Raw genomic sequence first — 15,030 nt, forward strand, 5'->3', positions numbered from 1 at the left:
TTTTTCAAATCAGTCAAGCACAAAATCAAGCACACGACCCTATCTTTTTTATTTGCTGAATTATCTTTATATATTCGGAAGTTTTGAAAAATCAGAGTTTAATTAAATTCTACATTGTAGAAAAATTTTCGTTCCAAACGTACAGAACTACCTTAAGCATTAACTATAATTATTTATAATAAAGGCAGTTTACCTCAAGTAAAGTGTTACAAACTCGTTTTGATTTTGATTGTACAAATTTAATAGTTAAAACAACAAATTATATAAGTTCTCATGTGTTTCCATAACATACTGTCTGCCAGTGATTAAGTTTCAAAGGTTAAGTTCTTAAGAAATATAGCATTAATTTCTTGATACATACATTTTATTTAATTTTGTTGTTGTCGCACGATCTTCAGGCCAGTGCCTTTAATATTCTCATATTAATAATATTTTATCCTTACTCATTCAGTTTATTGTATACAATCAATTCCTCCTTTGAAATACATTCTATCAAACTTGAATTCATATCAGATAGAGTAACCCAGTGTTCATGATCATACTCAATAATCAGGCAGATTATTGTCTCCATATTGATTAGAGACAGGAGTTTTTGCCTAATGGAAGCATGCACATATTTATGTCAATCATAATTATTGAAGTGATTCAGCAAGATGTTGTAGTGGATTTCGTAGATTTATGAAATGCATTTGATTATGTTAAAAAAAATCACATTTAAGCCAGTGTATATTCCACTAGAAAATACTGGAAGGCTGGAATTGACACATGTTTCATAAGTCAGAAATTGTGTTAATAGATGGATCAATATGTGTGATTAACAGAAATTGTTCTAGAAAACTTTAAGACAGTAACTTGTGTATAGCTTACATGGGTGAATTTATTATTCTATGAAAGTCTATTACCATATATTAAGCATGATAGGATGTATTGTTCTATGAAGTTTATAACTGTTTTACGTATAACTGTCTGGGAAAGTTTATTACCAGTATTACATATAATATGATTGTTTAAAGTAATAACTTGTATATGGATTACATGTCTATCATTCTATAAAAGTTGATAGCAATAACTACTATTGTATGAATAATGCGGATTGTTGTACAGGAAAGATGATAACCACAGATTAGATGTGATATGATTTTTGTCATATAAAAAAAGTTCAGAGCAGTACCTTACGTGTTCTAGAAACATATATATATGGATAATGCAGGATGCATTATATATATAGATATATAGATTTATTCAGCAGTTTATAGTGGAGCAAATATGACACTTCATACTCAGGAAACTGGTATGTTTTTCATTTTAGTTTGAATCCTATTTAGAAATTTTACAAATTTTTTTTCTCATGTTTATCACCAGTTTTGAAAAACGAGACATATTATGTGATGGTGTGTACGTATGTCTGTCTCCTCGTCATAATTTGTGTGTGCAGCATATCTTTATAACCATTAAAGTTATTTATTGTAAACTTGGAATATAGGTAGATGGCGATAAGACAATGTGTGGAGCCATTGTACTGGCTCTGTAGGTCAAAGGTCAAGGTCCCAAATTGAACTAAAAGGTCAAAATTGTCCATCATATTTTATGTCCAGAGCTTAACTAAATAACCATGCAAGTATTGACTTCTAACTTGGCATATAGGTAGGTGGGGATGAGACAATGTGCAGAGCTCATGAATGGGGTCTGTAGGTTAAAGGTCAAGGGTCACAAATTGAGCTCAAAGATCAAATCTATAATTGTGTCAGTCACTCAGTGTGACAATTAACAGAATTGGTTTTTTTAGCTCAACTGTCACATAGTGACAGGGTGAGCTTTTTTGATCGCATTTTGTCCGTCATCCGTCCACCCTTCGTCCGTTCACAATTTCTTGTGAACACAATAGAGACCACATTTTGTAATCAATTTTAATCAAACTTGCACACAACTTGATTTGGCATAATATCTCGGTTTCTTTCGAAAACTGGCCAGATCACATCATGTTTCAGAGTTATGGTCTCTTAAAGAGCCAAAATTTGCTATTTTTGGCTTGTAAACGCGATAGAGACCATACATTTTGCACTCAACTTTAATCAGACTTGCACAGAACTTGTATTGGCATAATATCTCAGTTCCTTTCGAAAACTGATTAGATCTCATCAAGGGTTCCAGAGTTATGGCCCCTTAAAGGGCCAAAATTTGCTATTTTTTGGCTTGTGAACACAATAGAGACCTGGGTCATTTCGGGTCAAAAACTAGGTCATCGGGTCAAATCAGAGGAAAAGCTTGTTAACCTAGTGAACACGATAGAGACCGCATTTTGCAATTAACTTTTATCAAACTTGGACACAACTTGTATTGGCATAATATCTCATTTCCTTTCGAAAACTGGCCAGATCCCATCATGGGTTCAAGAGTTATTTTGGCTTTTGCAGCCATATAGAGACTTCATTGATGGTTTGATTTGATACAAACTTGCAAAATATCTTCAGCAACAATGAATCTTGGATTCCATGATGAATCTGTCAGATCCAATCATATGTTCCAAAAGTACGGCCCCTGATTGACCCCTGAAAGCCAAAATTTGTTAACTTTTACCTTGTTAACATGATAGAAGTAACATTTTATATTTGATTTTAACCACACTTACACACAACTTCAGTCACAATAAGATCTCAGTTCCTTTCTAAAACCAGCTAGATTCCATCATGGGTTCTGGAGTTACTGCTCCTGAAAGGGGCAAAATTTTATTGTTTGGCCCTTTCAGCCATATAGAGGTTTCATTTATGCTTTGATTTGATACAAACTTGCACAGAATGATTATCTTGATGATTTCTAGGCCTGATTCGAAACTGGGTCATTTTGGGTCAAAAACTAGGTCATCAGGTCAAATCAAAGGAAAAGCTTGTTAACCTAGAGGCCACATTTATGACCCTATTTTCATGAAACTTGGTCAGAATGTTTATCTTGATGATTTCTAGACCATATTTGAAACTGGGTCATATGGGGTCATTAACTAGGTCATTCGGTCAAATCAAAGGAAAAGCTTGTTAACACTCTTTAGGCCACATTTATGATCCTATCTTCATGAACTTGGTCAGAATGTTTATCTTGATGATTCCTAGGCTAAATTTGAAACTGGGTCATATGGGGTCAAAAACTAGGTCACCCGGTCAAATCAAAGGAAAAGCTGGTTAACACTCTTGTTCATTTTATGTGCATGAAACTTAGTCAGAATGTTTGTGTGCATGAAATATCAGATGAATTTTTATCTGGGTCATGTAGGGCCAAAATGTTAGGTCACCAGGTCAAATCAAGGAACAAGCTTGTTTACACTCTAGAGGCCATGTTTTTTGGTCCAATCTTAATGAAAATTGGTCAGAATATTTGTCTCCATGAAATCACTAGGTAAAAAACATGTTTACACTGGTATTGCGTGTTATTCAGGGGAGCGACTATTTCGTTATAAAGTGTTGGACTAAGAGTATGAAAGAATCTACTTAAGGAATAATTTGTAGGTCACACACAGAAGCAAGCCCAGTAGATTATAGTTAACATAATCAATGCTTTGGAAATGTGGTAGAGTTTTGGAAGGAAAACGGATGCTTTATCAGGATTTGACGGGAGACAACCAGTTTTCCTCTACCACTGACACATTGTTAAGTTGCCAGTAAGACTGTACTGAAGAAAGCTGGTTGCAGCATTATGTTAACAGACCTCACTTTCATTTGAAAATAGCTCTTGTAGCAAACAAGCAAAAATAAAATTTCTGCTAGTTCTATATCAGTGTTATTGAATAATAGATCTTTCTAAACCTGGAAAGGCAGTTAAGATAATTGTTAGCTTTAGTATTGCTTCCTGCAGAATCAATGATATCATGTTGGTATTTATCACTGAATAGGAAATTTGTTGTTGTTTTCATTTATAGTTTCCTATTTAGGATGCTGTTCAGTATAAACAGGGCTGGCAGTAAAGTATCTAAAAGTATCTACATGTATGGTGGCTTATTTCTGCCATTTTGTTCTGCCATGTTGGCACCAGCTAGCTTGGCAATACAACAGGTACCTTGTTTGTGGTATCTGCACAATAATATAGCCTGTTGGTGTATTTGAAGGGTGCCAACATACTAGAATGACAAATAAGCATGCTGATACAACAAGTATGGTATTTATCATATTGACAAACCAATTTGCCATCCTGGTATTTGTCATATTGATGTGCTAGTTTTTAGCTCGACTATTCAAAGAATAGTCTAGCTATTCTACTCACCCTGGTGTCGGCGGCGGCGTCACACCTTGATTAAAGTTTTGCATGCAATTACATATGGCTGTCATTTAAAGACCCCCCCATGAGTGGTGGGGGCATATAGATTTGGTCTTGTCAGTGCATCCGTCCGTCCGTCCGTCTGTCCGAAGTTTGTGACGCGCCTAGCTCGAAAAGTATTTGATATAAATTGATGAAACCTTGCATGAGACTTTATCATGATATGAACTTGCGCACCTCCTATTTTTCGTCTGGCTCTGCCCCCTATTTTCAGAGTTATGGCCCCTGAAATAGTCAAAAATGCACATTTTTACCTTGTGACACGCCTAGCTCAAAAAGAATTTGATATAGATTCATGAAACCTTGCATGAGTCTTAATCATGATATGAACTTGTGCACCTCCTATTTTTCATCTGGCTCCACCCCCTATTTTCAGAGTTATGGCCCCTGAAATATCCAAAAATGCGCATTTTCACCTTGTGACACGCCTAGCTCAAAAAGTATTTGATATGGATTCATGAAACCTTGCATGAGTCTTAATCATGATATTAACTTGCGCACCTCCTATTTTTCATCTGGCTCCGCTACCTATTTCCAGAGTTATGGCCCCTGAAATAGTCAAAAATGCACATTTTTACCTTGTGACACACCTAGCTCAAAAAGTATTTGATATAGATTCATGAAACCTTGCATGAGTCTAAATCATGATATGAACTTGCGCACCTCCTACTTTTCAGCTGGCTCCACCCCCTATTTTCAGAGTTATGGCCCCTGAAATAGTCAAAAATGCACATTTTCACCTTGTGACACGCCTACCTCAAAAAATATTTGATATAAATTCATGAAATCTTGCATGAGTCTTAATCATGATATGAACTTGCGCACCTCCTATTTTTCATCTGGCTCCGCCCCCTACTTTCAGAGTTATGACCCCTGAAATAGTCAAAAATGCACATTTTCACCTTGTGACATGCCTAGCTCAAAAAGTATTTGATATAGATTTATGAAACCTTGCATGAGTCTTAATCATGATATGAACTTGCGCACCTCCTATTTTTTATTTGGGTCCACCCCCTATTTTTAGAGTTATAGCCCCTGAAATAGTCAAAAATGTACATTTTCACCTTGTGACACACCTAGCTCAAAAAGTATTTAATATAAATGGTTGAAAACTTGCATAAGTCTTTATCATGATATAAACTTCCACACCTTTAATTTTTTGGCTGGCTCCACCCCCTTTTTTATAGTTATGGCCCCTGAAATAGTAAAAAAATGCACTTTTTCACCTAATTATGTGCCTAGCTCAAAAAGTATTTAGATGTAAATTCAGAAAACCTTGCTGGAGTCTTTATCGGGATGTGACCTTGCACACTTGGCATTCTTCTTGAGAATCTTAGCTCTTATTACAGAGTTATGGCCCTTGAATTAGCCAAAATAGTGGATTTTTGTTTGTGATGCTCATAGCTCAAAAGTAATGAATCCTTTGCATAAAATGTTTGTTTAGGCTTTACCCCATTAAGACTGCAAACATTTGAATTATTGCCCCTTATTTGTGACAAATGTACCAGTGGGGGGCACACCCTGTGTCCTACAGACACATTCTAGTTTTTATGTCTGCTGGCATGTGTTCTCACTTTTGACTGCATAAAAATGGAGAGATTAGAACATTGATCCAATCTTAATGAAACTTAGTTGGAACATTACTCTCAATAAAATCTTGCAGGAGTTCTTTACTTGGTCATCTGGGGTCAGAAACTAAGTCAGAAGGTAAGTTAATAGGAAAACCTTGTAAATATTCTGCATGTTGTACTGTCACCAGATCTTCATAAAACTTTGTTTCTGAATGTTTATCTCATTGATATCTGGGTTATTTGAGGTAATAAAATAGGTGACTAGGTCAGATATTGAAAAATCTTTTCACAAGCAAAGAAAATTGTTGAAACAAATATTTTATTTGGGAAATCAATTTTAGTTTTGTGTGCTTTGTTGGCAAATAAAACACGTTTTTTCATTCAGATGTGTCGTAATTAATCACAAAGGCCTCTGAACGAAAAAATGTATTTTATTTGCCAGCAAAGCACGCAAAACTAAAATCTATATCCATTCTAACATGTTTGAATTACTCCTGGAAGCGATACTAAACTGGAATAAAATGCGGTTTCAAATATGAAGGAGTAAACCGGAATAGCCAGGAGTAGGTCATTTTGCAAAACGTGTTCTACTCATTTTGTAACTCCAGCACTTTTGATATGCAATGCTTATTTAGAAAGAGGAGTGGGATATTCCCAAGACATGATTACCACTAGAAATAGAAGACATGATTACCACTAGAAATAGAAGACATGATTACCACTAGAAATAGAAGAAAATTAACAATGTTTCAAATTTAATAAAGAGTTTGGGAGCTTTAATAATGTTTTAACCTTTATACAGACAACAGTTAATTACTGTCATTTGAAAATTAAAGCATGTGAATGCCCTTTCGACTATTGCTGTCAACTAAAGTGTTATTGTATGGCTTTTAGGATTTTATTAAACTGAATTGGATACTAATAATCTGCAGAGGCTGGTGCTTATTGACTCCAATGTGGGTGACATTATACAGGACATAGTTACAAATTAATACTGAGTTCTAACAGATGCAGTCTGGCCAACTCGCCCTCTCTCACACCCTCACAGCCCAACCGCTTAGCTCAGTAGGGAGAGCGTTGATCTACGGATCGCGGGGTCGTGAGTTCATTCCGCAGGTGAGGCCTATGTTCTACATGATGATTTGATAAAAGACATTGTGTCTGAAATCATTCGTCCTCCACCTCTGATAATTCATGTGGGGAAGTTGGCAGTTACTTGCGTAGAACAGGTTTGTACTGGTACAGAATCCAGGAAACTAGTTAGCTTAACTGCCTGCCGATACATGACTGAAATATTGTTGAAAAATGGTGTTAAACCCAAAACAAACAAAAACAAAAAATGGTAGTTATAAAACCATATAAAACTTGGCAATTATCTCAGGATTTTTGCCTTCTTTCTGTCAGAACTAATTGTGTTTATAAGATGTGCTAAGCAGCCGACAGGAGCCACAACTAATATTTTATTGTTGAGTTTTCAGCTTCTGGTGCCTAAATGTTTCTGTTTCATTCCAATATTTGGTGTAGTTGATAATTTATTCTAAAGTTGTTCTTTAAAAAGCAATCAGTCTTACATACTATTATGGTGTGTCGTAGGTGCAATATTCTCTGTTATGTCCTTCAAATAATGAAGTTGGTGTGAAGTACCCAACAGAGAAATTTTACTTATGTTTGAAATGAAGGTCTCAGAATCTTTAGAACTGCTAAGTAGATAGATAGAGAGATGGACAAATCATTGATTTTAACAATAAACTTGACCTATATCTAGATAAGCTGTGAAAATCAATGCTTTGAGACATGCTATTTTTTATGATGATACTTCCATGTCTTTTGGTGTTTTTGTTGAAATGGAGATGATAATTATGGAATGTCTAGTAGTCTTATATGATGTGGTAAGAATGTTTTAAAGACAGTATTAAAATAGATACAGTAAGACTTAGTAGGAATACAACAAATATAATCTTATATTGGAATTGATAAAATGATTCTTATCTAATGCTTGCATGTTTTAGTTACATTTAATGCTGTTTCTCTGTTACACCGACAAGCAATGATCAAAGAAGTATTTATAATTGTAAACAAAAAAGAATTTCATCACATTGGTTCAGTTGAGTTCAGTTGTAAAGGAATGTTAGGGTCAAGTTGTATATGAATGTTCAGGTTGAGTTGTAAATGAATGTTATGGTTCAATTGAGTTCAACTGTTGTAAATGAATGTAAGGATTGAGGTGTATTTGAATGTTATGGTTCAATTGAGTTCAACTGTTGTAAATGAATGTTAGGATTGAGGTGTATTTGAATGTTATGGTTCAATTGAGTTCAGTTGTAAATGAATGTTATGGTTCAATTGAGTTCAACTGTGTAAATGAATTAGGTTGAGTGTATGAATGTTATGGTCATGAGTTCATGTAATGAATGTAGGTTCATTGGGTTCAGTTGTAAATGAATGTAAGATTGAGGGTATTTGATGTTATGGTTAATTGAGTTCAGTTGTAAATGAATGTTAGGGTTCAATTAGGTTCAGTTGTAACTGGATGTAAGGGTCAAGTTGTATATGAATGTTAAAGTACCAATTAAGCTTTGAAACTCAGGTGAGCAATCTAGGGCTATGATGGCTGTCTTGTTCTATTCTCTTTAATGAGTGAACAATTTTCCAGACAATTTTTTAGACCAAATATCATACTTCTTGAGTTGTTGGAACATATATCTTGGTCAGAGGTGGTATTATTATGTTTCAAGCAATTTAAGTTGAAGAATGCTCAAGAAAATACAGATTTATTGCTTCATTAAGGGAGATCTGACAACATTTGGCTTCTGGAACTCCTCTTGTTACATAAAAAATATTTAACATTTAGCCTATTTATTGCTGGAAGGGGTGGTCTGCACTGTTCGCTGTTCAGTCTGTAAATTTTCAGTGGACTTCAAATAATAAATAGTACTGCCCAAATTAAATGATGGACTAGTCCGTTTTTAGAAATTTAGCAGGCTAAAGGTAATGGATTAGTGGGTGAGCTTCATGTTATACTCAAGTCTTAGACCTGTCACTCTTAAATTATTAGTTAAAGCTTTACATCTTTGTCTGCAATCCATCAAAGAATTCAAATTATAACTTGTAACAAAAGTTTTAATGAAGTCACCTTTAACAAGATAATGTGTCATGAGCAAGACCCTTAGCTCCTAGGTCAAGGTCATACTGTCCTGTTCATGTCACTTATAAAACATTATTTGCTTAAAAAACTGATCGCCCGCCCGCTTAACTCAAAAGGGAGAGCGCAGATCTGCAGAGTTCTATCCCCGGACGAGGCATTATGATCTCTTTGACAATCTGATAAAACACATTGTGTCTGTAATCATTCGTCCTCCACCTCTGATTCATGTGGGGAAGTTGGCATTACTTGCGGAGAACAGGTTTTTACTGGTATAGAATCCAGGAGCACTGGTTAGGTTAACTGTCGCCGTTACATAACTGAAATACTGTTGCAAAACGGTGTTAATCCCAAAACAAAACAAATAAAAAACTGATCTTAGGAGAGTAGTATTGTTAACAATTTTTTATCTTAAGCAATACACCAAGGTCTCCCAAAATTGAGACATTATTTACAATTAGAAGAAGCCTGAAAGTTTTCTGTGTTTTAGCGAGCGTTAAAATCTCAAGATGAATGTTCAGTGAAACCGAAATTAATGCTGATTCCAGAAAACTCCTGAATATTTCATAAGGAAAATCGAGCCATGTTACGGAATATATCAATTTATCCAACAGTATAAATGAGCTTTTTACACATTCTCTGTTTTAGGTGCGTAAAAAATGAAAATTTATTTGCAACTTGGTGTTTTTCTTCTTTCTAGACACCACTATTCACGCTTTAATTGTCTCCAAAAATCATCTTGTTCTCATTCGTTGCTTGCAAAGCTCCACATTTTATTTGACACTCGTACATGCAAAGTGAGAACTTGCCATCAATTTTTGATGAGGCGCAAAATGAAGATAGCAGTAAACTTCCGGCACTAATTCAATTTTGTCATGTCCGCACCATACATTTGTAGACATAGCTGTATGATTGGTTATGAATAATTGATGATAATTGTGTTCTTAGAGGAGAAAAAATGGTCTATGGAAGAAATATGGTCTTATGGTGTCTCAGTCGTATAGGGATCAGCCACTTGTTCCATGGAACTTTCCTCAACATATGTTAGACTCTAGGTTTAATGTTTTTGCTTTGAAAATAATACCCTATATATGTGACTTTCAGTGTGTAAGAGACATTTAGAGTTGGCGTGCTAAGGAATACTTGGTTCAATGCTTGACAGAAAGGAAATACAAACAACAGTACACACAATGTATTTCTGTTAAAGGCATAAACTTTTATTTACATTTTATTTCCATTTGTGAGAATTTTGAGTTGAAATGCCACACATAGACAAGAATGATTTTCTGGAATAGATGATTCAACACAGGTGGGGTGGATTCTTGACTTTGTAAGTGCTCAGTATGTGACTCTCAGCATGTTGGATAATGCTTATCTGCAGTAAAGAAACAAGTCCTACAATAATCAAACCTAAAGAACTTATCATTTCTGCATTCATTTGAAGTTTGATAAGAAGCATGAGTGGTTCATGCTTACTGTATGGTTTGTACCTATACTTTTGTCCCTTTGATGTTAAACACCACAAAAGCAAAGCAGACACGTATATTTTATCAACCACATATCCCTTTTGGGCCTCACACATATTTCATTGAAAATTTCTCAATGAGTCACTTAAATGTGCCAATCAATCAGCATGTTGTAAATCTTTCAAATTTATTCAAATATTGAGATCAGTCACAATGAATATGGCCCAGAATAACCAACAGTGTGGACAATGTTGTCAGAAAGCAGCCATCCAACCCTAGTGAAAATGAGCATCTGGAATACCACTGGAACATCAACTGGAATTCCATCTCAGTTCCACTGGTATTTTTCAACGGAATAGTGTTGGTATTCCACTGGAATAGCGATTATTTTCCAGTGGAATTCATTTGGAATACCAGTGGAATCCCACCAAAATACCCTTGAAAAATACCAGTGGAATTCCACCAGAATACCAGTGGAATTCCACTTAAAATACCAGTGGTATACCATCAAGATTCCAGTTGAATTCCATCAAGTTTCCAGTGGAATTCCACTTAAAATACCAGGGGTATACCATCAAGATTCCAGTTGAATTCCATCAAGTTTCCAGTGGAATTCCATTTGAAATACTAGTGGTATACCATCAAGATTCCAGTAGAATTCCATCAGGTTTCCAGTGGAATTCCACTTAAAATACCAGTGGTATACCATCAAGACTCCAGTAGAATTCCATCAAGTTTCCAGTGGAATTCCATCTTAATACAAGCAGAATATCATCTCAATACCAGTGAAATGCTGATGACCCCCACCCCTAAAGGCAGTGGAAATCCTTCTTGTTCTAGTTAAATTACATCCACAACTCTCACCTGGAAGAATTCTAATGGAAAATAAATGGTATTTCAATGGTAAGTCAGTGAAAAAAAATGGTACTTTAATGATATCTAATGAAAATCAATGGTGAAAATGTGCATTTTGTCACTATTTTAGGGGCCATAGCTCTAGAAATAGGCGATGGCCACGAAATGTAGGAGGTGCCCGGAAGTTCATATCATGTTATAGACTCATGCAAGGTTTCATTAATCTATATGAAATTCTTTTTGAGGTAGGTGCATCATCACAAGATGAAAATGTGCTATTTCAGGGGCCATAACTCTGGAATTTGGGAGAGGGATGCATTGCCAGCTGGAAAATAGAAATAGGAGGTGCACAAGGTCATAATAATTTAGACTCATCACTTTATATCAAATACTTTTTGAGCTTGGTGCACCACAAGGTGAAAATGTGCTTTTTTGACTATTTCAGGGGCCATAACTCTAGAAATAGGGAGCAGAGACAGACAAAAAATAGGAGGTGCACACGTTCATATCATGTTAAAGACTTCTGCAATATTTCATCAATTTTTATTAAATACTTTTTGAACTAGGCGCGTCACTTTTTTTTTTCCTACCCACATACACACAAACGGATGGAGGTACAGATGCATGGACGACACTAGACTAAAATTATATGCCCCCACCACTCATAGTGGGGGCACAAAAACACATATTTTGACAAAGTATTATTAGAAGCATGGAAATCAAGAACTGATCAAAATATTTACATGTATAAGAATAAAAGTCATGAAAACCAATGACAAAAATATGACTGCATCTGACTAGAATTATATGAATAAAAGAAACAGAAAAAATATCACATTTTATACTTGATTTAAACTTCTTTTGTTTTCAACATATATAAGGCACTTACTGTAGCTGATACCATGCTATTCACATAAATCTGGTCCAGAATTTCAAACTATATAAAAACCATCATTTTTCCGCCAAAACTGGTGCTATTTTATTCACAAATCATGAAATTCAGTTGAGTGGAATTCCATTTGTACTGGTATTCCAAATTCAAATTCCAGTGGAATTTCACCTGTACTGGTATTTCAAATTCAAATTCCAGTGGAGTTCCACCTCTACTGGTATTTCAAATTCCAGTTCCAGTGGTATATTTGGTAATTCCACTGGTATTCCAGTAGCATAGCAGATTCCAGTGGAATTTATGTAGCATTCCACTGGAATTCCATTGATTTTTTCACTAGGGAAGGAAGCGACATAGTTTGGTTGCTAAGGCAAGTGGCTGCTTAAGATAAGTTGAATTTAGAACAAAATGTTAATTTGGAAAATAGGTTGACTGGCTACATGTTTGTTTGTTTGTTTTGGGTTTAATGCCGTTTTTCAACAGTATTTCAGTCATGTACCGACAGGCAGTTGTTCCTGGATTCTGTACCAGTACAAACCTGTTCTCGCAAGTATAACTGCTAACTTCCCCACATGAATCAGAGGTGGAGGACCAGTGATTTCAGACACAATGTCTTTTATCAAATCGTCATGGAGAACATACGTCCCATGCGGGGATAGAACTCTTGACCCCGCGATCCGTAGACCAATGCTGTCCCTGCTGAGCTAAGCGGGCAGGCTGACGGCTACTTGAGACAAGTGGTTGGTTAATAGATGTGGTCGCTAAGGCAGATCCAACTGTATTACTTCTGATTACTTCCCCTATATTTGTCATCAAATTTACTTTTCCTTGTCGCCTCCATCTTTATTTGTCATCAAATTTATTATTTCATGTTACCTTCCTCTTAGTTTGTCATCCATTTAACTGTTCCGATTACCTCCCTTTTCTTGGTTATTGTACCCCCCAACAACAAAGTTGTAAGCGGGGGTATACTGGTTTCAGGTTGTCTGTCTGTCCGTCTGTCTGTCTATCCGTCTGTAGACACAATCTTGTGCGCACCATCTCTCCTCATCCCCTTGACGCAATTTAATGAAACTTCACACAAGTGATCAGTAACAACAGTAGTTGTGCATGGGGCATGTTAGGTTCTTTCAGAAAAAAAAATTGCAGAGTTATGGGACTCTTTTTTGGTTACTTTACTATATACATAGACACAATCTTGTGCGCACCATCTCTCCTGATCCCCTTGACACAATTTAATGAAACTTCACACAAGTGATCAGTAACAACAGTAGTTGTGCATGGGGCATGTAAGGTTCTTTCAGAAAAAAAATTGCAGAGTTATGGGACTTTGTTTTTTGTTACTTTACTATATACATAGACACAATCTTGTGCGCACCATCTCTCCTCATCCCTTTGACAAAATTTAATGAAACTTCACACAAGTGATCAGTAACAACAGTAGTTGTGCATGGGGCATGTAAGGTTCTTTCAGAAAAAAAATTTGCAGAGTTACGGGACTTTGTTTTTTGTTACTATACTATATACATAGACACAATCTTGTGCGCACCATCTCCCCTCATCCCCTTGACACAATTTAATGAAACTTCACACAGGTGATCAGTAACAACAGTAGTTGTGCATGGGGCATGTTAGGTTCTTTCAACGACAAAAATTGCAGAGTTATTGGACTTTGTTTCTTGTAAACATACTATGTACATACAGTCTGCATATGCAATCTTGTGTGCGCCTAATCTTCCACATAATTGTGTGCCTCAAATAGCACACTCCCCTGTTCTATAAATAGAACATACAGCAGTTGTACCATAATGCAATGTGCGAATTGCGGACAAGGGAGTGTTTTCAATTTATGACGAACCATCAACAAAAGCATGTTGCATGCACATTACCCCATATGAACCAGGGGTTCATGAACTGAAAGTAACAAGATAAATGGAAAGTTGATGAACCATGCTGAATTAGAAACAGTGATTTTGACAATAGTGACGTTACTATAGCAACTGCCTGATAAAGCCTGTCTGAGAAAAGCAGGCTTTCTCAGGTCAGTGACTTGAGAACACTTTGCACTGTTTAAACCTGTGATTAAATCCCAAGGACATCCGATTGTGTCCATTTTGCATTTAAAAATTATTACGCCCTCATACGACACTGAAAAAGGTCTTTAATTCCAAAATATAAAAAAGCGGAAAAAACAACAAAATCCCAAGTGAAATTTTATCCAAAATTCAGTTGCTAGACGGTCTAATTTACTTTAATCTCAAGATTGACATTCAGATTAGGTTCTAGCTTTGTTTCAGGGTCGTGCAAACATGTGACATTTTAAAAGAATTTTATATTTTTAAAATGAACAATTTATGACAACACCATAATTACTTATTTGATATTCAGTATACTCAAGTTCCTTTTAAACCATTACTTACTGTAGTATGATAAATATTTCCTTCTCATTTGCTGCACAAACTTCTAAAAAATTGCTGAATCACATGTGCAAAAAATTTCCCAGCATGCAACAAAATAATGGCAACTGATCATGTGACATAAATTTAATGTTCATGAACATTCATGAACAGTTCATGAACTTATTTATTTATTCTAAAAGGAAAACCTAAGTTTTATGTTTAATGAGTGAACATTTCAGAAACTACTTATTGGGTTCAAGAACTGGTACTGAACTAGAAAAAGGTTTTGAATTTTTAGTACTTTTATTAGATGACTTTTTCTTAAGAACACACCAAGAATGTTTTAAGAATTTAATATTCTTAAACTGCTCATAAAATGTTCATCATTTTTTTTCAAGAATTTTTC

At 35.4% G+C, this 15,030-nt stretch overlaps 1 protein-coding gene across 1 annotated transcript in view; it reads left to right on the forward strand.

Annotated features, from left to right (window-relative positions):
- The first annotated feature begins 622 nt into the window (after positions 1-622).
- LOC123534578 (calcium/calmodulin-dependent protein kinase kinase 1-like) overlaps positions 623-15,030 on the forward strand; it is an 88,698-nt gene continuing 74,290 nt past the window's right edge. The window contains exon 1 of the mRNA XM_045316884.2: positions 623-1,291. The gene's annotated coding sequence lies outside the window, so the exon portion shown is untranslated. The remainder of the gene's footprint in view (positions 1,292-15,030) is intronic.

This window comes from Mercenaria mercenaria, chromosome 12 (genome assembly GCF_021730395.1).
Source record: "Mercenaria mercenaria strain notata chromosome 12, MADL_Memer_1, whole genome shotgun sequence".
In the NCBI taxonomy this organism is placed as follows: Eukaryota; Metazoa; Mollusca; class Bivalvia; order Venerida; family Veneridae; genus Mercenaria; species Mercenaria mercenaria.